Consider the following 20859-nt stretch of genomic DNA (forward strand, 5'->3'; position numbering starts at 1 on the left):
TGCTGTTGTAGCTCCATCTGTCTCATTTGAACAGCCATGTCTTAAGGGGTTGGTCCCAGCTCGGCTCGCCAGCAGGAGTCGTCACAAGGAGAGGCAGTGTCACTGAACAGTAGTACCTCTGTTTTGAGTTTGAGGCAACCCTCCGTCATCCGTTTTGCGAAACTGTTCATTCAGTTGTGGAAGTTAGATTTTGTTTTGAAGGTGTTCCTGGAGAGCGTGAGGATGAGCTACGTGTCCTCTGTGTAGGAGACTATGATGAGTCCATGGTTTTGGACGATGTCGGCCAGGGAAGTCTTGAAGAGGGTGGGGCTGAGTGATGATTTCTGGGGAACGCTGCAGATGATTTCCTTGGGTTTTGGGGTGGAAGCAGGAGGTGAACTTTCTGAGTTCCGCTGATAGAAAAGAGGTGATCCACTTCAGGACTTTTCCGCAGATTCCGATTTTGTAGTGCCTAGTGAGCAGTGTGTGGTGGGAGACTGTGTCGAAGGTCACAGAGAGGTCGAGGAGGATGAGGGCAGCTGAGTTTCCTTGGTCCAGGAGGTGTGTGATGTTGTCCGTGACTTCAATGAGAGCAGATTCTGTGCTGTGGTTCGAGCCTAAGCCGGAGTGTGAAGTGTCCAGGAGATTGTTGTCTTCTAGGTAGGTTGTAAGCTGTTGGCATATAGCTTTTTTGAGTATTTTTGCTGGGAACAGAAGCAGGGAGATCGGCCAGTAGTTTATGAGTTTTTTGGGATTGGCAGAGGCTTTTTTAAGCAGGGGTTTGTCTCCTGTATGTTTCCAGTCTTCTTGGTAGGTGACTGTGCTGATTGAGGAATTGAGGATGTTGGTGAGTTTGCTGGAGATGGTGCTAGGCAGCTGATGCCTAGGTTAAACATGTGGTGAGGGCAAGGGTCTGTGAGGGATAAAGAAGTAGATGGATTTCATGAAGTCGGCGGCGTTCTGTGTAGTAAGATGTTTCCAGTTGGTGATGGTGCAGTTCGTTACAGTATTTTCAGAGATTTTTCAGGGTTTTCTAACCCATGCTTCACAAATGTGCTTGCTTTACAAATTAAATATACTAAATTTCAAAGGGCTTATTATCTCTCAGTACTGAAGTGCAATGGAAAAATATTTTAGCAACACGCTAAGACAATAATTTTACTTTGTGTGATACATCCATTCTGATTTATTATTTTTCTGCATTAAAAAAATATTTTTTCATTTAAAGTTGATGTAATTGAAACCCCCCAAATGACTGTATATTATGACGTAAAAGCCAAGCTAAAGTATTACTGTCACCGAATTTTTATTATAATTGCACTTGCGCCTGCGGCATGCCAATTGTAGGGGAGTGGATGCCATATGTCTTCCAACCTAAGTCTTGGCTCTAATTTAGAGTGATAAACATTTGGTAAATATGAGCAGAAACACAATTCCCACACATTTGTGTGTTTATGACTATCAGTATAGCAATAAAACTGCCAACACCTGCTCGTTTTCAACCTACAAAATGCAGGTGGTAAATGCACATTGGTTAAAATGTTAAAATGTGCTTGCAGGTGTCGTCAAAGTGTCACTGCAAGTAAATCCTCAATCTGGAGGTAAAGCACGTGGGAGACGTTAATTACACTACCAGTGTTTACCTCTCAGTTTAGCAATGTTTTAAAAGGGCAATATTGTTTTTAAACTGTGATTTTAGACATTACACATTATTGTATTAATACGTAATTTTATGTTATTTTATCCCTAGGTTGTTTTTCCCTTTGTATTGGTTATTGTATATTTCAAAGGGCGAGTTAACCATATTATTCAAGTGCTTATTTAGAGTGGGCTCATGGTCCTTTTCCTCTTCTTAGATGGTCTAAGTTGTTTGTTATTTAACGACTATTGGTAATATAGAATTAAATATATTTTTTAAACATATCTCTTCACAAGTAGCACAACCCACAACCAATGTTAATTTCAGTGGCGGTCCGTCCTTTAGGGCGGAGGGGCCACGCCCCCCCACCCCATGAAGAGTGTCTGTCAGGCTGAACACAGGTCAGCCTGACAGACACTCTTCATGTTCAGGTCAGGCAGCCAGGAGCAGACATGCGCGATTTGCGCAGACTCCTGGCTGCCTGAGCTGAACTTTGCTGGGCTGAAGAGATCACGACCCTTATGGGCGTGACCTCCTCGGCCCAGCAAAGGTGCCTCGAGGCCCTCCCCTGGGTGACAAGGAAAGCGTCACCCATTGACACTCTCCCTGGGCGCTTCAGGTTTAAGCCCTGAAGTGCCCAGGGCGAGTGTCAATCAGTGACACTTCGTCACAGAGTGGGGTGGGGTCAGCAGTCTCACTGACCCCATCCCACTCTGTGACGAGGCTGGGACTGCTGCCTTCCCTCATCGGCTGACCTCGGGTAGGCCAGTGAGGGAAGGCAGCAGTCCCAACCCTCCTGGGACCCGGAGGCTAAAGGTAAGTGTGTGTGTATGTGTGTGTGTGTGTGTGAGTGTATGTATGTGTGTAATGTTTTACATTGAATGTTTGGTGCGCGCATGCATGTTTGAGTGTTATGAGTGTTGTTAATGGATGTGAGTGCGTGCGTTCGTGTGTGAGTGAAAGAATGAATGTGTGTGATCTTGTAAAATGAATGTTTGGTGCGTGCGTGTATGTTTGAATGGAATGAGTGTTGTTAATGGATGAGCGTGCGTGCGTGCGTGTCTGTGTGTGAAAGAATGAGCCTGTGTGTGTGTTTGTGTGTGTGTTTGTGTGTGCCCCGCCCGCCGCCCTCCCAAAGCTGCCGGCCGCCACTGGTTAATTTACCATAAATTCCCAGTTGAACTATAAATATATAATAGCACAGTTATAAGTACACAATACATAAATATGATTTTATCACAACACCTAATGCATAATGTGCATGGGTTAGTAAGTGGCAGGCTAGATTCAGCATACCTTCTGCCCCCTGGGGTCTGCACCTGTCTGTATGCTCCCCTATCACTTGCATGTATCAACCCGGGTTAAGTGGCAGTGAAGGCAAACGAGCAAATGGTGCTGTTGAGCTTGGGCTTCACAATGCAAGTGTTCTGCCTGGCAACAGCTTGGCCCATTACTGAGAGAACTAAAGCTAGCATTGCCAGATTCCTCTGGCAAACTGGTGTGGCATGGTGAGCAAAAAAACGATGGATTGGGATGCATCCCAAGCGATTGCCAGTGGCTGAGATTAATTCAAGCATTCCATCCATCACCTTGTTGTTTTTGCATTGCCACCCTAAGTGCGGAAGGTATGCCCAGATGTGGGTCCCGGGCTCACTGTGCCACTGGATTCAAGGTAGCCCGGTTGATGAGGAGTGAAACCCTGAAACTGGTCTCAGGACGCTTATTTCCAGTCCCGGGAGGACCTGGCCTGGCGGTTCGAGCTGGACTGTTCCCATGGGGAGCAGGGTCATGACTGATTTGCATATGGCTAGGTACAAACTGGGGTGGCATGGTGGACCAAAAAATTATGAATTAGGGGTGCAGTCCAAGCGATTGCCAGTGGTTGAGATTAATTCAAGGATTCCATCCATCACCTTGTTGTTTCTGCATTTGCTGCCCTGAGTGCACTGGCTATGCCCAGACATGGGCCCTGGGCTTTCTGTGCCACTGGATTCAAGCTAACCTGGCCGATGCGGTCCCATGATGCTTGTTTCCCGCGGAGGACCTGGCCTGGCAGTTCAGCCTACATTGTTCCCTTGGGGAGCAGGGTTAAGACGGATTTGAATGTGGCTGGGTCCAAACCGGGGTGGCATGGTGGGCAAAAAAACGATGAATTAGGATGAGGCCGAGTAATTGCCAAAGGCTGAGATTAATTCCAGCATCCATCACCTTGTTTTTAGATTACTCTAAGTCAGCAGAACATCATGTTTCTAGTCCTGGCACTTCGTTTAAGCAGTCCTTGCATTTTTTCTTCAATTGCTTTGAATGGAATTAATTTATCAGATGATAATGATTTGTTACAGGAAAGGACTAGAAGCATGGTCCTGCCAACATGTAGTGATCTAAGAGCATGAAATGGTATAGGACACAAACCTCTACTTGTTTGAAACCATTCTCCGTCACAATATTTTGTACACTTGGGTGAACATGCTCAAAAAGAACATTTGCCAGGCACTGGAGAGCAGTGATTTGTGGATGTGTATCCACTGAGTACATTTCCGCATTTCCGAGCGTAGAGCTTGTCTGATAATATACTGAGATAGTTAAAATCCTCAGAAATATTTGTCCGATATGTATCCACTTTCTGAGTGCAAAGCTGTGAGCAAAACTTCGAAAATCTGTGGACAAGAGTCTGAAAATGTAAACGAATATTTCCCACTTTAGAGTCTAAAATAAAGAAGCAACCTATATCAAACTGCACTGACAACTGCTTATGTTCATTGACAACTTCCGGTTTGTTCAGACAGGAAGCTACGTTTGTGCGCATTTCTTCTCAAGCCCTTCTTTTGTACATCCTGATTCCTATTTCTGTGTAATACACATCAAAATCTCTCTGATCCCTTGTCTTATCCCTCATTGACATGTCTGGACAACTGAGAACAGTCAAACTACTAGAAACAAAGAGAGGGGATAAAAGCGGGCGTGTACTTGAATACTGAGTTGCATTGAAGGTGCCCATGGCTCGGCTCAGCCAGTCTGCCAGTCAGTAGCTTTGTCATTACAATAAATGGGCACCTCAATCACTACTGGCTATTGTTGCTAGCCTTAGCGGAGAACTCTGGCTATGCCCCATCCCCTGTCTTGGTCCCAGCCATGCCCTCTCCTTTCCTGATGCTTTTGAGAGCTTTTGCTTTCGCTGGCAATTGATGCTGGGACAGAAAATGTGTTTAAAATTTAGTAGAAATTTCCTGAAACATCTGTATTCTGCAGATAACTTAGAAAACATTATGCTAGGAAGAAATATTTATTCTCCCAGAAAAACCTGTATTGAAAATTTGGAATGGCCCTAACATTGTTTAAGTTGTGTTCTTTTTCTCTACGAAAATGTTGTCGTCGTCCATTGCTTTTTATGAGGGGCATTATTTCTCCGGTGGTCCAAAATTTTAGAATAAAACAATTTTTGCAATTGCACGAACTGGACACAGACTGTTTCATTAATGTTTTTGGAGCAGGACTAAGGCATCTGAGACACTGTTGGAAATTGTGAGGTGGAAAAGTAATTTTAGGTCATTATTCAATCTGCATTTTTCACGTTTTTAGTAATTTGCCAGTGGCCTTGAAAGATACCAACTAGTGAGAAATTATAACTATTACACCTTCACCAACATAATTATACACATCGTTTTCCACAATCACAGTGGCAACAGCAAGGGTACATCTACACTTTGACACACAGTGTGGAACTATCAATTAATTTTATTGATGTGCCAAACTGAAGAGTAGGTTTTTGTAATGGGTGCACTAACAGTCAAAAAATCAAACAAAACACACCAGCGGGGAGGCAGGCTGAAACTATTTCGACCTTTCTCTTCTATACATGATTCAAGCACATGTTGGGGAAGGGGTGTCAGTGGTTTAGTTGAAGGTTCAATAGTTAATGCGCTGTGCCCGTTTTTGTTGAGACACGATTAGTTGTGCTGAGACTTTAGTTCTGTCTTTAAAACTAACCATGTTAAGCTGTGACAAGTGATCAAGACCTTTCACACCCCCATCAAACTAAGGGCCCGATTTAGAGTTTGGCAGATGGGGTTATTCCGTCACAAACATGACTGACATTCTGTCCACCATATTACGTTTCCATTATATCCTAAGGAAATCGCAATACAGCAGATGGGATATCTGTCATGTCTGTGATGGAGTTGCCGTCCGGCAAACTCTAAATCAAACCCCAAGTTTATAGTCCTTTGCTGTCTGCAAAAGATACTACACTATCACAGCAGGGGTTAGCCTCATTTAATGAAAATATGTTGTGAAATACACACCTGGCCACCTTACTACTCCCCCACCCACTCTTCTGATGAGCAGGTTTACGTTCTTTTGTATCTTTGGTGACGTTCTGGCAGTTGTCTGACTTTTTCAAGGTGACATGGATGCTCAGCATCGCAAGCATGTAATTTGTTCTTCCACCACTGACAATGGCTGTTGAATCTTGTATGGAGTGAAGCTGGTTTTAGCCTATGGGCAGAAAGACGTCAGTCGCCGTATTTGGAACTAGGGCCTGTCTGGTGAGGTCACTGCTGCCTTTGAAGGTTCCACGAGTCCACAGCATACTCTCCAAGTCTGCTGTACAGTAAATAAAATCGAGGTGTATTTTTAGACGATATGCTGATGATGGAAATGCAAGTTGTGTCTGTCATCAGTTCAAAAACAGATTGTTCTACCTGGCTTGCCTCAGATAATCAACTGACTTTATTCCATCTAAGCTGGCAGCCATTTTGATCATGACCATGATCAACTCCAGGGCTATATTATTGTATGGCCATCTATTCTGACACGGCCAGTAAAAGGGTTGCTAGCATTTCCTCTGAGGTGGTCAGACTCCCAAAGACACAAATTCCCAAGTACAAAATTAGACGACCGGCTTTTAGTTAATATTCCTCCTTTACCCTACAAAACCCAACCCCTTTGTCTTGAACATCACCTCCGGTTTGGCTCCTGCAAAGACATGTTTGGCAGAAAGAAGGTAAGAAAGTTAGTTATAAAGGACGAAGCTTCCCGCCCCCCACAAGCGTGTGGAGCACAACTAATTTTTATTTCCACCTCAGTCGAGAAGTGCGACTCAATCTGGAGCATTAAGCCTGCGGAGGCTATTTTATTATCAGTATTAGTGCTTGTCTTGCCTCTACTCAGCTGTATGGGAGCTTGATTTAATTAAGAATGAAGCACTCAGGTGTAGCAGGGCAAGCTGCTTCCCAGCCCCGTTTGAAGCCCAAGTTTCCTTTAAACAGGATTCGCTTGATGTCTCCATAATTATGTGTTTCTCCAAAGGCCAGTTTTTCAGAGCAATTTTTTCAGTTCAGTGATATTTCCTTTAAACGCAAAGGGCTATTTTTACTTCCTCTCAAATGTCTTCTCTACATACAAAAAGGCTGGAATTTTAAATGCATTAATGTTTTCAATATAATAAATGGTGCTCCCTAACAAGATGATCTGTAGGTGAGGGCTATGGACCCCAAATTAGGCTTCAATTTGACCTTTTGTCCACCTTGGCGAACGCATATAAATTCCAGTTATTACAAGCTCTGACCAGGGTAAGTTGTGTCAATATATCCCATCAACACATGATAGACTAAGAATTACCATAGGTTGTCTAGAGTAGTAGCATGGGAATAAGGATAAGGGAATGCTTTACAATTGCTTCTCAAGCAGCATTTATATAGTATGTTATAAACATTAATCCCACCAGGGCAGATTACTCACTTCTCATAGCCAAAAGAGTGTTTGCATTATTATCATGGTTTTTATAGGTTTTGGAGGTGTTATCAACTCCTCGCAGGATTTCCACTAAAAGATCCCTATATTGAATCAGGTTCAAAGCTAGAGTCCAGATTTTCACAATGGAGGGACAGTAGTGTGCAGGGAAGAGGCATCACCTGCTTGAGAAAGTAAAATGTGAAGAAGGCATGTCCCTTTCATTAGCAGACTTCCAGTCCATTCTAGCAGAGGCTGTGTTTTCAACTTTAAGATGAGGTTTTAGGGCCTAACTCATGTAATGGGGATAGGAATAATGCGGACCAAAGTACCTTGCCTAACTGCAAGTGTATCCAAGGGGTCCAACTACTGGCAGCTCTTATCCATATGGAAGAACTGCTGTGATTTCAAGAATCAGAACAAAGAACCAGAGATAGCATTTATTCCCAATATGAAGCAGTGACGACAATCACTATTCCTCGCCACAGAAGTATCAAGAGTATTCAATTAAAGAAATGGAAAGATGTGAATAAGACTGGATTTCCATGATTCATGGCAAAGATGTACAAGATTGCTAAATTTTAACAACAATTTGCACAAACCCCTAAGGTAAATCCTCTTCTAGCAAGTATGTCCTCTTCATCATTGTTGGTGTCAGCTTTAAAGCCAGACATATTCCAGAGAAAGATGGAATCATCATTCAGAGATTATGAGGCATCAGACTTTTCAATCAGAGCGTGGACATCCGCATCATATGCATCTCAATGACATCTAAAATACTTCCAATCGTTGTTTGAATCTATTCATAAGGACATCCACAGCATATGCAGACAATTACATCAGAAATACATCCAATATTTTTTTGAATCTATTCATAAGGGAGAAGACCTTCCTGCATGATTGAGAAAATAAAGCTTGTAAAGAAGCAGGCTTTTTGCAGGTTGCACACACTGTTTGCCATCATTTGGACTACTAGTTGCTGTTTTTTCGACTTTGTGAGTGCACTGTGTTCTGACCCATTGCAAAAGATATGTTGAATCGGGTGTTCCCAGTTGGCAAGCACTGAGTTTCTTATAAGTTCCTAGTATATGGTACCCAGGGTACCCAGGGCTTGTAAGCCAGAGTGTCCACCCAGGGCTGCAGCATTGTTTGTGCCACTCTGAGTGTGAAAAAAGAACAAAATGGCCCCCAGCCTGCCACTGCGGAGGGGAAGAGCAGTGTGTGCACTGCTAGGTTGACTTTGCCATTTAAACTAATGGCAAAGCCACCACTTCCCTTAATGATATATGTAAGTCTTGTGAGAAAGTAGCCTCTTTCTAGCCTTGTTACCCCCACTTTTAGCCTGTTTGTGAGTGTATGTCAGGGTGTTTCACTGTCTCACTGGGATCCTGCTAGCCAGGGCTCAGTGCTCATAGTGAAAACCCTATGTTTTCAGTATGTTTGTTATGTGTCACTGGGACCCTGCTAGCCAGGACCCCAGTGCTCATAAGTTTGTGACCTATATGTGTGTGTTCCCTGTGTGATGACTAACTGTCTCACTGAGGCTCTGCTAACCAGAACCTCGGTGGTTATGCTCTCTCTTTGCTTCTAAATTGTCACTAACAGGCTAGTGACCAATTTCACCAATTCACATTGGCATACTGGAACACCCTTATAATTCCCTAGTATATGGTACTGAGGTACCCAGGGTATTGGGGTTCCAGGAGATCCCTATGGGCTGCAGCATTTCTTTTGCCACCCATAGGGAGCTCTGACAATTCTTACACAGGCCTGCCACTGCAGCCTGAGTGAAATAACGTCCACGTTATTTCACAGCCATTTACCACTGCACTTAAGTAACTTATAAGTCACCTATATGTCTAACCTTTACCTGGTAAAGGTTGGGTGCTAAGTTACTTAGTGTGTGGGCACCCTGACACTAGCCAAGGTGCCCCCACATTGTTCAGGGCAAATTCCACGGACTTTGTGAGTGCGGGGACACCATTACACACGTGCACTATACATAGGTCACTACCTATGTATAGCGTCACAATGGTAACTCCGAACATGGCTATGTAACATGTCTAAGATCATGTAATTGTATGAGGATATATTTGCTATCCTCATACTGAGGATACTCACTGAGATACTTTTGGCATATTGTCATAAAAATAAAGTACCTTTATTTTTAGTATATCTGTGTATTGTGTTTTCTTATGATATTGTGCATATGACACCAGTGGTATAGTAGGAGCTTTGCATGTCTCCTAGTTCAGCCTAAGCTGCTCTGCTAAGCTACCTTTTCTATCAGCCTAAGCTGCTAGAACACCTCTTCTACACTAATAAGGGATACCTGGACCTGGTGCAGAGTGTAAGTACCCCTTGGTACCCACTACAAACCAGGCCAGCCTCCTACAAGTCTCCCCTAAGAAGGCTTATAGGGCCCTATGGCAGGGAGCTCTATATTATTAAATAGGGCATATATTTTTCATATGTCTTAATAGCAACTTTTCAAAATTGTTGTTTTGGTGTGGAAACGTTAGTAGCCCCATCGACTAACACAGGTTTACTGGCTAATTTCTGAATAAGACTACCTAACTGGGCATTGTATGGTGTCAATGTAATCATGGCATTACATGTGGCTTCATGGCCAGGTCAAAATTAATGCAACTTTTAAATCTAAGCAACTTTTAGAAAGTTGCCACTGTGTGCCCCAGCTAGTCTAGTGGCCTCACAAAGGTCCAGCAGACAGACAGCTTTCTGCCCATCTAGGGAGATGAGTGAATGACTCCTATGCTTAGGAACAAAGGCAGTTTGCCATAGAATGAGATGTGACCTCCCCACCTTCGGATGGCCACTCAGGACGTTAGCCTAAAGGTTGAGCATCAAAGGGGAAGCCACCTTTGAAAGGCAAATGGGGATAACACTCCTGAGCAGGCTGCCTGTTGTTCCTATAGACAACAGGGACAGAGAGGCAAAAACCTGTCCCCAAACCGATTTTTCCATGGGCATTTAGCCCTTAGGTAGCCACATCTCTGGGGTGGGCTACCAAGTTCCTCACAGTTCAGAAACAGGCCCAACATCTTGAGACTGGCAAGAATGTTGCACTCTGGGATTGCCACATGCCACACATTGACGGAACTGTGTCACCCACAAGAAGGGGACCTACTAGCTCACTGGCTAGCGATCACACAGTCTTCTTGGGACACTTTGCTGGGACAAAATGGGCATCCCTGGGATCCTGGACTTTTGTACATCGTGGATTTGGGGAAAGGACTAAAGGGGGGCCATCCTGCTGGCATTGAAAGTGCACAAAAAGAGGCTGCACTGTCATAAGCACTGCACCTGCTGCACTTTAGGCCAGTGAAGTTTGGATTGTGTCTGTGGCTCCTGGCTTGGGAAAACTTTGATTACCAGCCTCAGATCGAAGAAGTGACTCCAAGGGTCGGTCGACTGTCCACCTGGAACAGCACCAGGGTATTAAAAATGGAAGAGCCCGAATCACAAAGTTAGTAGTCACTGCAGATATTTTGCTGCTACCCGCTCCTGAGCGCTTCAAGAGACTTAACTGAGGTAACCAAAAGTTGCACCCATATCTGGTGGATCCATGGGTGTTGTCCATTCCCGGTTTCATCACTCAAAAGGGACATTACTCTCCACCAAAGATTTGCAGCTTGACCGCTGCGTCACTCATGACACAGCTTCCCTTCTACCATTGCAAAAAGAACTTTGTGGGGCTCCATGTTCAATGACCACAATTGCCCCACTTCACCTGAGGACTCAGGGCTCACCTGGAATTCACTCTCGTCAACCGCACAGCTTCAGGGGCATCATTGAGCATCTTTCATCCTGCATCCCCAGCATCCAGTACCACTCCATCAAAGTCTATAGCAGTAATTTCCTAAATGCTGGAACTGTACTGGGAAAGGCTCTGGTGGCCAGGTAACTGTCCAGAGTATCCTAACTGGCCTCCTAGACCTTTGCTGTGTCGGAATAGATCGTTGGAGTTTCTGGATTAACTCTTTCAATCTTTTCAAAGGTTTACAAACTTTTTGTTGACCAATGCTTGTTTGCAGTTGATATAAAAATTATTTAATGCTTCTTAAATTTTTATCTCTGGAACCTTCTGGTGGATTTTGATGACAAAGGTCTCTAAAAATTAAAAAAAGAGACTACATTTCCCCAACCTTGCAGTATAATTTCATCTTTTGCTGTTGCATACTTCCCGTTTTTAGGGTTGAGCCTGCGTCGCATGTGTTTGCGCATGCGTTTCGCTAAGCGAGACGCTTTAGAAATTAAAAGGGGCTCGGAGCCCTGTCCACGTCACGTCAGTGTCTTTTATTGGCTCGTGGGCTTGCCTGTTAGAATCTGCTTGATTTCATTAGTGGAAGGCATGCATACGTCATGCCTTTTCCGGTGGATAGCCCTCCTCGAGCGCATCGACAAAGTACAGAAAACATGCGAGCCTCGCTGTTTTCCGTCCGGCTCGTGGACTACTTTTTCTCTATTTTCACAGCGCGATCTCGCTTGGCAGAAGTCGAGTGTTTTACATAATATCGACCCTGTTACACAGTTCATTGCACTTTTTCCAGTTACGTACATAATTGCACTTTTGCCATTACCAGTGAAAAGTCCGGTTAGGAGTTTACAACGCTATCAGCTCTAACACAAGGAAACGCGGGACCCGTTGCATTGCAAATGCTTGTTCTAGCTTGTCTTCAGAATTCCCCCCTACAATGTTTCAATAAAGGGAGGTCTGGGTCTTGGGGCCCTAAGGGTGCAGCTATGGACCACCATCTCCCCCATTTGTGGCCAAAAGACTACCCTCTCATGGCTCTTCTTTCCGACAGCCTTGTGCCTTTCTCACCGGCAGACTTCACATAGCAGCGACTGAAGACAGATCCTCAGTAACAGCGTGCTACAGTCATCTGTTCACGTAATACTAAATCGAAGGAAAACAACTGCAGCGTGGCATGTAGGAGAAAGAAAATGTTCCCCATGAGGCTTGGCACGTGACATATAAACATACGTCACTTGACGTTCCGGAAGTAAGAAATGTAAGCACAAAAGCAGCTCTCATGTTTCGCCAACACTGAATGAGAATTGAAAGATATTGCTGTGTCGTTGGAACTCATTACAGAAACCAGGTCACCCTTGCCAGGTTTTCAGCTAGGACCCCCTCGGGAGCGCCTTTGCAGGCCCCCAGCTACTTCACCCTGACAGCTTCAGCACACTGCCTTCGGGAGCTTGAAACTGTTCTATTGCTGCGAGAACAGTATAATATATATATCACTTACCTGTAATCTTCATTAGATCGAAACTACACTTCCTTGTTTCAGTCCTTAAACATGAATGAGGGTCTCCTCACTCGATGACAGGTTTCTCAAGGTGTTCCCAAAATCTGTTTTTCTGTGTTTATAGTTCTACTTCAACCCCTTTATAAGCTAAAGCTTCCCTCCTCCAGTCCCATATCAGTTTCTGTAACATCAGCCAAGAAAGAAAAGGAAGGGAGGCAAAGTTCTCGCAGGGTGAGGACTGAGGACTCAGACGGAGAAGTCCAGTTTTGATGTACTGAAGACCCATAAGTAATGTAGACATTATCCTCTTACGTAACTTCCTTGTCCCCAATGGCAATACACGAGGATTTACCAAACTTTATTGTGTACTATATAAAAATAACTTACCAAAATATTTTCTGCTAACATAAGTTTATTTATACATCTTGTAGAGTTGATAATTTACTGTACTCAACACTGCAAGACCACAAGCTGCTGTCCTTGAACCCACTGACCAGTTTATAATGTTTTATACAAGTATTTGGGGCTGCCCAAGTGGCTGCACAACACATACCATAAACGCTACTCCCTCAAATTTAGCTCATTACGCATACATTTTCCGGGTAGATCGAGCTTCAGTCTGACCCGGAAGAGCTTCACCTGATGAAGCTTTGTGAATACTCATACATATCCATCTGCTCAGTTTTGTCACAGAAGGCTTTCCACCTTTACCCGGCAAACCAAACTAGACAAAAAGTGTGTCTGTTTTCTTAAAAGTCACTATCCTTTATACGTAAAATTGTAATGCTCTGTGCACATTTAACGTATAGAAACACGAACAGTGTCTTTTAGCACAGGAAGAATTAATTCCTTCGACGAATGAAAACTTGACACCACCTTACGTCTAAAAGAAGGATTTGTTCTTAGAACCACTTTCTTCTCAAAAACTGCAAATAAGGCCCATGACATAAGAGAGCGCCGACTTCTTCCGTGGTTCTACCTAACGCGATTACCACTGAAAGAAGCACTTTTGCTGGAAATTTTTTTTAAAGGGAATAGTCACTATAGGTTCAAAAATATCTTTTTTTAATAAACTTTTAACACAAAAGGTAAGTCACAAGTAGAAACCTTGCCATGTATATAACAGACCACGTTCTTTAAAACTACACAACAGCCTGGCTGCCAATGGGATAACGTTGAAAAGTCACTGTTTGATCTAAATGTTCTTATGGCTGTCTACTCTCTTGTTAACCTGGATAGTGAAAGACTCATTAAAAGCGCATCCCTAAAAAATTCTAGAATTTTATACATATCACAATCCTTTCCTTTTAAACCTTGTTCAGGGCATCACACATTAAATTTCCTCCAGTGCCTTGCATGTGATTTTGAAGTAGAAGATTGTTTATCTTGCTGTACCTCTCCGCTACTCCTTTGGAATATCCTAATTTCTGAAAGTTATCCTGTTCAATCTCCACAACCTTTTTTTAATGTCTGCACTGGTAAGAGAGAAAATCGAAGGTGTGAAGGGACTATTGGAAGCTCCCAACACAGCTCCATTGTCAAAGACAGAAGAAGTGTAAACTATACCCTTCTGGGCCAGATTGGCGCTATTAGAATTACATCCACTCTTGCTTCCTCTACATCTTTGTCAATACCAGGGCAATGTTTGGGATCTGTGGCCATGCATATAGAAACCCGCTTGGCCATCTTATTGCAGGTGCATCTCCTGCCCATGCTTCCTTCAATGGAGTCACTGAGCAAAATTAATGGAGGCAAGACTCTTCCGGAGAAGCAAAAATGTCCATCATTGTAGCTCCCCACCTTTTGCAAGTATCTGAAAAAGGCTGTAATGAAGCTGAAAGTATGCTAAGAATGGATGTTGACACTTAGGAGATCAGCAGGGCCAATCTCCCTCTCCAGCAGATAAATTGCTATCGGAGAAAGTAGGAAGAGGAGCATCTGTCCAAGTCAAAGTTTCCTGGACAAGCAGATTTAGGGAGTATGTACTTGTCCCCAACTGACAGTTTAGATATGATCTGGCTACCTGGTTCTCTGTTTTTACAACCACTTAAAACCCTAATAGCTTCAGAGTAAAAACGTTCAAGGCATTTAGGATAGCTGCTACCTTTTTCAAGTTTAGGGACTGATAGGCCTCCTCCCTGGACCAATGACCCAGAGCCGAAAATACTTGTTCAGAGTTGCTCTGCAACCCCTCAAACTGGCACCTGTTGTTAGTACCATGGGAGTTGTTTGTTCAAAGAAATACCACTCATTACATTTCCTTCGCTGAAACACCATGTTAGAAGATTTCTAATTCTCACATTCAGTTTCAATTGCACAATGTAATTCACTGAAGCATGTTCCCATTTGTTTAACAGAAAAGTCCTAACTCTTTCCAATGGATCTAAGCCAATGGCACCACGAACGCTATGGATGCCTCAGCCCCTACAGTCTTCACTAAAGTTTTCTTGATGCTGATCCTTCCTTCAACAAAATCATTACCAGAGCCTGAAACTTTTCCACTCTTTCTTGAGGAAACAAACCCTACCTTGCCCAGTTTGGTGCTCTACTCACAGATAACGGCATCAATATTCACCAATATGCTAATGATACACAACTACACTTGGAAGTCTTATCTGCTTCAGATTCCCAGCACCTCATTCACTGCCTTCACATTATCCAGACCTGGATGTCCAGCGCCAACCTGAAGCTCAACCCAAACATGACATAATTTCTGTTATTTGCCAAAAACAACAAAATAAAGCAGTAGAAACCTATGTCAGTGACATGAACCTTGATGGCTTCAAACTCCAACGTTCACTGAATGCCAAGTTACTTGGATTCACGCTAGAAGCCAACTTCACCCTCAGGGAACACATTGCCAAAAACAAATATTGCCAGGTACAAGCTCTCTCTTCTTAAGAAAGTTTAAGGACTTTTTGACAAATATACAGTTCCGATTAAGATTAGCACACAATTAATTCTCATTAAGGCAGTGTTCTTGTGGGGTTCCTCTGGATTCCACCCTTTTTCCACTCCTCTTTTACTAGTACGTAACCCCTTTGACCCACTTGATTGAGTTGTTCAGATTGAAAATGTTTTGTATGCCAACAAGACCTAAATTATTGCAAGCTTCAAGGAGAGTGATATCAGAGCAACAGCTAAACTACATGATTGCTTATTGCAGATACATCAGTCGAATTATCTTAAATTTAATGGAAGAAGAGATCTTGGGTCCTTCAATACCTGCTGCACCGGCTCTGGCCAGCTTTGGGCTCCAGTTTGGGACCGTCACCTTCTTGGCTCCTCTAGTAAAGAACTTGAGCATCAAGACTGAATTGCATCAACCCTAACAGAACAAGTGTCAGTTGTGCTCAAGACCTACCTTCAGTTTCAGTTACACTGTTTGAAGAGAGTACTATATTTTTGTACACCATCTCAAACTATTAAAATTTTAAACGCCTTCATATCCTCAAGTCAGGACTATTGTAACTCCATTTATTTGGGGTTACCTGCCTTTCTGAAACAGAAGTTACAAGTAGTCCCAGATTTTATAGCAAGGCAGGTGAGTGGCACTCGGCTCAGGTTTCACATTTTCCTGGTGTTGGCTAAAGTACATTGGCTGCCTGTGAGAAAAAGAATTGTATTCAAGTCACTGTGTTTAGCACACAAAGTGATTTACTCATCTTCGTGCATCCCCTGAGATCTCGCTTAATGTTAAATTGCTTTACTGGGAACCTAAGATCTGCTGGTTGCTTGAAACCTGTGATACCTAGGTTTTGACAAAAGACATTAGGTGGAAGGGTCTTTTTGGTAATTGCTGCACAGAATTGGAACGATCTGCCAGCGTACTCAAAACAGAGAAAAAACATGTGAGTTTCAGGACGTAGCTTAAGACTTGGTTGTGTCCCTATACCCAGTGTAGATTATGGATAGCTTCAGAAACATATTGATGATCTGTTTTTGGTGCCATGATGGCATAGCCCAGTGGGGTGACAGTTGCTCTTTACAAAACATAAACATAAGTAAAAGAGTCTTACTAAAGGCTAAATTGATAGAATATTATGAGTGACAACTCTTAGATCTTGATGAATATAAGTATTTGTATGTACAAAAGTCGGTCACCTCTGTTATATACTTCCTGACTAAAGTACACAAAGGAGGGTAAATCCCACCTGTTAGACCCATTATTTTGGGAATAGGATCAAGCACACAACATGTTTTGGAATGTATCAGTATCTACTTAGCTCCACTAGTAAAGAAGACTCCTATGTCATTCACAAAAGATCTCCTATCTCTTAAAATAAATATTGGAATTTCCATGGGAGGATGGATATTTACTGGTGACCATGAGTATCACCAGTCTATATACTAGTGTAGAGCATATCAAAGGCCTAGAAGGCTTGACATTTTTCTTTTATATGTAACTGTACATTTTCTACTGCGCTCAAAGATGATACAAGATAATAAAAAAGTAATTGCAACACATCTATTGAATATCAGAAGGAAGAAATTACTATTGTGGCAAAACTTCATAACTAGAGGATACGGGCATAAGGTACTGGAGAAAGTTAAAAAAAGCCAATAGGATACCAAGGGATGAGTTATTAAAGGAGAAAGGTATGATGGAAACTGTACACAAGGTAAAATCAGGTTCATTACAAGATATAGCAATGGTAATACATGGTGTTCAATAGCCTAAGAAAGCATTGTAATGTTTCACTTCTAAATCCTAAGTTGGCTAAATGCATCTCTAAACAGCCTCTGATCACCTATAAGAGAGCCCTTACACTTAAGGCAAGCCCCACTGATACAATAAGATATGATACTGGAAATATGATTAACACAGATGGGTCAATGGGCTACCAGAGACTCCAAAGGGATGCTTCAGATGTGGAAAATGTGTCAGTTATAAATATGTTAATGATAACCATACTAGAACCTATGTTTTCCAATCATTTGTTAATTGCAATATCATTTAATTTCCTTTCATTTTATTTCTTGAATTGGACCTCCTAAGAGGTCCACATGCATAGCTGATAAAAAAGTGACATAAAAATAAAGATAACATTTTCTAAAATAAAATTAAATAATATCAATTATACAATCACAGTAAAATCCCTCAGACAACAAATATCAGAATTTATCACAGTGAGCAAATTAAATATACCAATACAGCAGGTTTAGGAAAGGAATTAACTTCTGTATGCAAAACACTAAGACTCAACCCCATTTTCTTCTTTACAAATAAAACCATAAAATATATTAAAACAGTGCAAATCAGTACCCAAAAGAAACCACAATTATAGAAACCCCTAACGGAAATTAATATTTTCTTCAATAAGGACCATTGTGCAGCGTAAGCTTCCATCCCAAAGTGGAAGGTGATTGTTTGGATCCAAAAGGCCAACCAGCCACCCATCAGGGAAGCATTATAGGTCCTCATCATGTTCTTCCACAGAATAGAAGAAAAACTCAAGTCCCTTAGTGCACAAAATAGCAACTAATAGTAATTCTCAAAGCTGCCTTGATGGATCACTTAGAGTCATTTTGAGATACCACTAGTACACCAAACCTCAAAAAAGGTTTAAAAAAGACTGGCAACATTTAAAAACCCTAAAACAAAATAATTAATTTGGAGGCTTATATAGAGCTTCCAAGGCCTCTCAGGCAGAGCAAATGTTAAAATTCAGGAAGAGAGATTTCAATCATTTTTTCCTGAGTGTGGCTAGAGCCTGACAAACAAATAATACATGCTTAAAGTTCTGTACACACAATTGACACAGATCACAATATTATCGGAACCATCCCATTTAGGTATTAGTTCTCTGAGTGGCCATTTATCTAATTTCAACAAAATGAACAGACGCCTCACCCCATATGTGAGATTCCAGGACAAGTACGGTTGAGACTGTTTAAAGGTTGCTGTTTTAGTAAGTGTGCTAGTCTCCTCTTTAAACAACAGTATCCTAAGTCCAAAGAGAAGCTTTTGGACCAAGTCGTTTCTTTCAGAATTTTTTTAAGAACAGGAGGCGGTAACGATGGAATCAGGCCCGCATCAAGCTCCAGCAATTGTGTAGCTAGATTGTAATTTCTAAAAAACTTAGATTTTTCTTTTAACCTGCCAAAGATTTCTATATAAGCTAAGTTTCTTAGAGTGAATTCCCTGCTATGAGCATGGCTATAAGCCCTCCGGACCACTGCCGCTAAACCAGTACAAAAAAGCCTTCTTAATACCAAATTCAAGCCTGAGATCAGCCACTGAGGTTGAGTTGTTATAAAAGGCTAGGCGTCTTAGAATCTGCCCTTCCATCCTGTCAAGAAAATAACATTTAGAAATCTCTGTACACTCCAAAGCGTGCAAGAGGGTGGCCAGGATCTTTGTTTGATAAGCAGTTAGTAAATGGAGGAAATTACACCGGCCGACTGCATTAAAAAAGGCCACTAAACCCTGTGCTTGAGATAGGGCCTTAGTAGCATTATTGTACATATGATCTTGGTCGTTGAGTGTAGAGGATAAAATTTCCCCTAAAAAGCAATAAGATTTTACCCGCTCTAATTTGTGTTGACCCAGGAACCAGGAACATTTTATTTTCTTACCCAATCTTTTCCCTAGGTAATATACTACTTGCGATTTCGATCTATTAATTTGCAAGTGGTGTTGTGTGGAGTAGTGATTTAACACAGCAAGACACCGATTTAAACCTTTCGGAGTGAGCGTATAAAAGGCAGGAGAGTGAATGACCTCCAGGTTTGGGAGCAAAGCCATCTGCATTCTGTAAGGAACAGGGCAGATCAGATCAGATCAGAGGTGTATAAAGAGAATAATAGTGGTGCCAATAAGCAGCCTTGTTTCAAACCATTTTTTGTGGGAAATTTAGATGATGACTGGGATGTCTGAAAACTGCGAGTCGGTAATAGCGATTTCTTAAAATTCGCAAACGCAATTTGCGAGGTGCAAATATCGAATCGCAAAAAATAGCGAAATCGCAAATTGCGAAAACGGCAACCCGGAAAGGCTGATGACATCCCAACCAGGAAGTGAGTCAGCCCATGCTGTTTCCAGAAGCCACACCCACAGGAGCAGGCAGAGAGACACAGCCAGGCACCAGGGAGGCAGCCTTGTGAGCCAGCCAGGACCAAACAGAAACACGGCTACTGATGGGAATGTGAAGGAGAAAGGTGACAGGAAGCGCAAGCTCAAATTCAGTGAGCAGGAATTGGAGGTGCTCACCGAGGAGGTGGTCAGAAACCACAACAAACTTTTTGGGAAGCACACACTCCAGGTACCTGAAAGTGAGAAGAGGAATCTGTGGTCGGACATCCAGACCAAAATATGCGCAGTGGGTGTTGCGCAGCGTCCGTTGAGGAGATAACCAAGCGATGGTACGACTTGCGTTCCGGTGCCAAAGAGAGGGTAGCCAGCAGGCTAAAGGAGGCAAGGAGCACCGGAGGAGGACCACCCACCCAGACACAGTCCACACCAATGGAAGACATGGTGGAGTCGGCACTGCTTCCTGAAGATGTCAGTGGTGTCACTGACATTGACACCTCAGGCACACCCAGCACCAGCAAAGGTAAGGGCAGTAATGATGTGTTTCCACATATGTGCATGCACAAATACCCCTTAGAAAATAACTATTGGCACTATGCAGTGTGATAAGTAGGCCATGCCACATCTTACATACAATACAATAATGCCTTATGGGAGTGGTAGTCCACACCCCCTAAAGTGCAAATACCACATAAATAGCAAGATAGTGTTAAGCCAAATAGAGAAAAAACACAAAAGACTCTTAGTGATACCATGGCAGTGTACATTTAATACTATAAAGCAACTATTTGAGTACTAATAAAAAATAACATGCTGCACATTGTTTTTGCAGATGTTCCGGGCCCTGACGCAGCAGAAGGTGGAAATGTGGGGGATAGCGAAACTCAGCCACAGTCCGACTCAAACACCAGTGAGTCCTTCATACATGCACCCACTTGACGCAGGGCAAGAGTGCTACCTCTCCCAGAGTATAACCTGGACTCCGAAGAAATGCCAGAAGAAGAACCCACACCACCCCCAGAGGCTAGAAGCACAGTAAACACAATGTAAACACATAAGGTCAATGCACAGGCAGTTGGTGTCAATCGATCATAACAGGGGCGCAATGCACAGGCAGTTTGAGTCTCCCAATGACAACATGGGATCAATGCACAAGCAGGTGGATGCACTTAATGAAAACATGGGAGCAATGCACAAGCAGT

This window comes from Pleurodeles waltl, chromosome 3_1, assembly GCF_031143425.1.
Source record: "Pleurodeles waltl isolate 20211129_DDA chromosome 3_1, aPleWal1.hap1.20221129, whole genome shotgun sequence".
NCBI classification, from domain to species: domain Eukaryota; kingdom Metazoa; phylum Chordata; class Amphibia; order Caudata; family Salamandridae; genus Pleurodeles; species Pleurodeles waltl.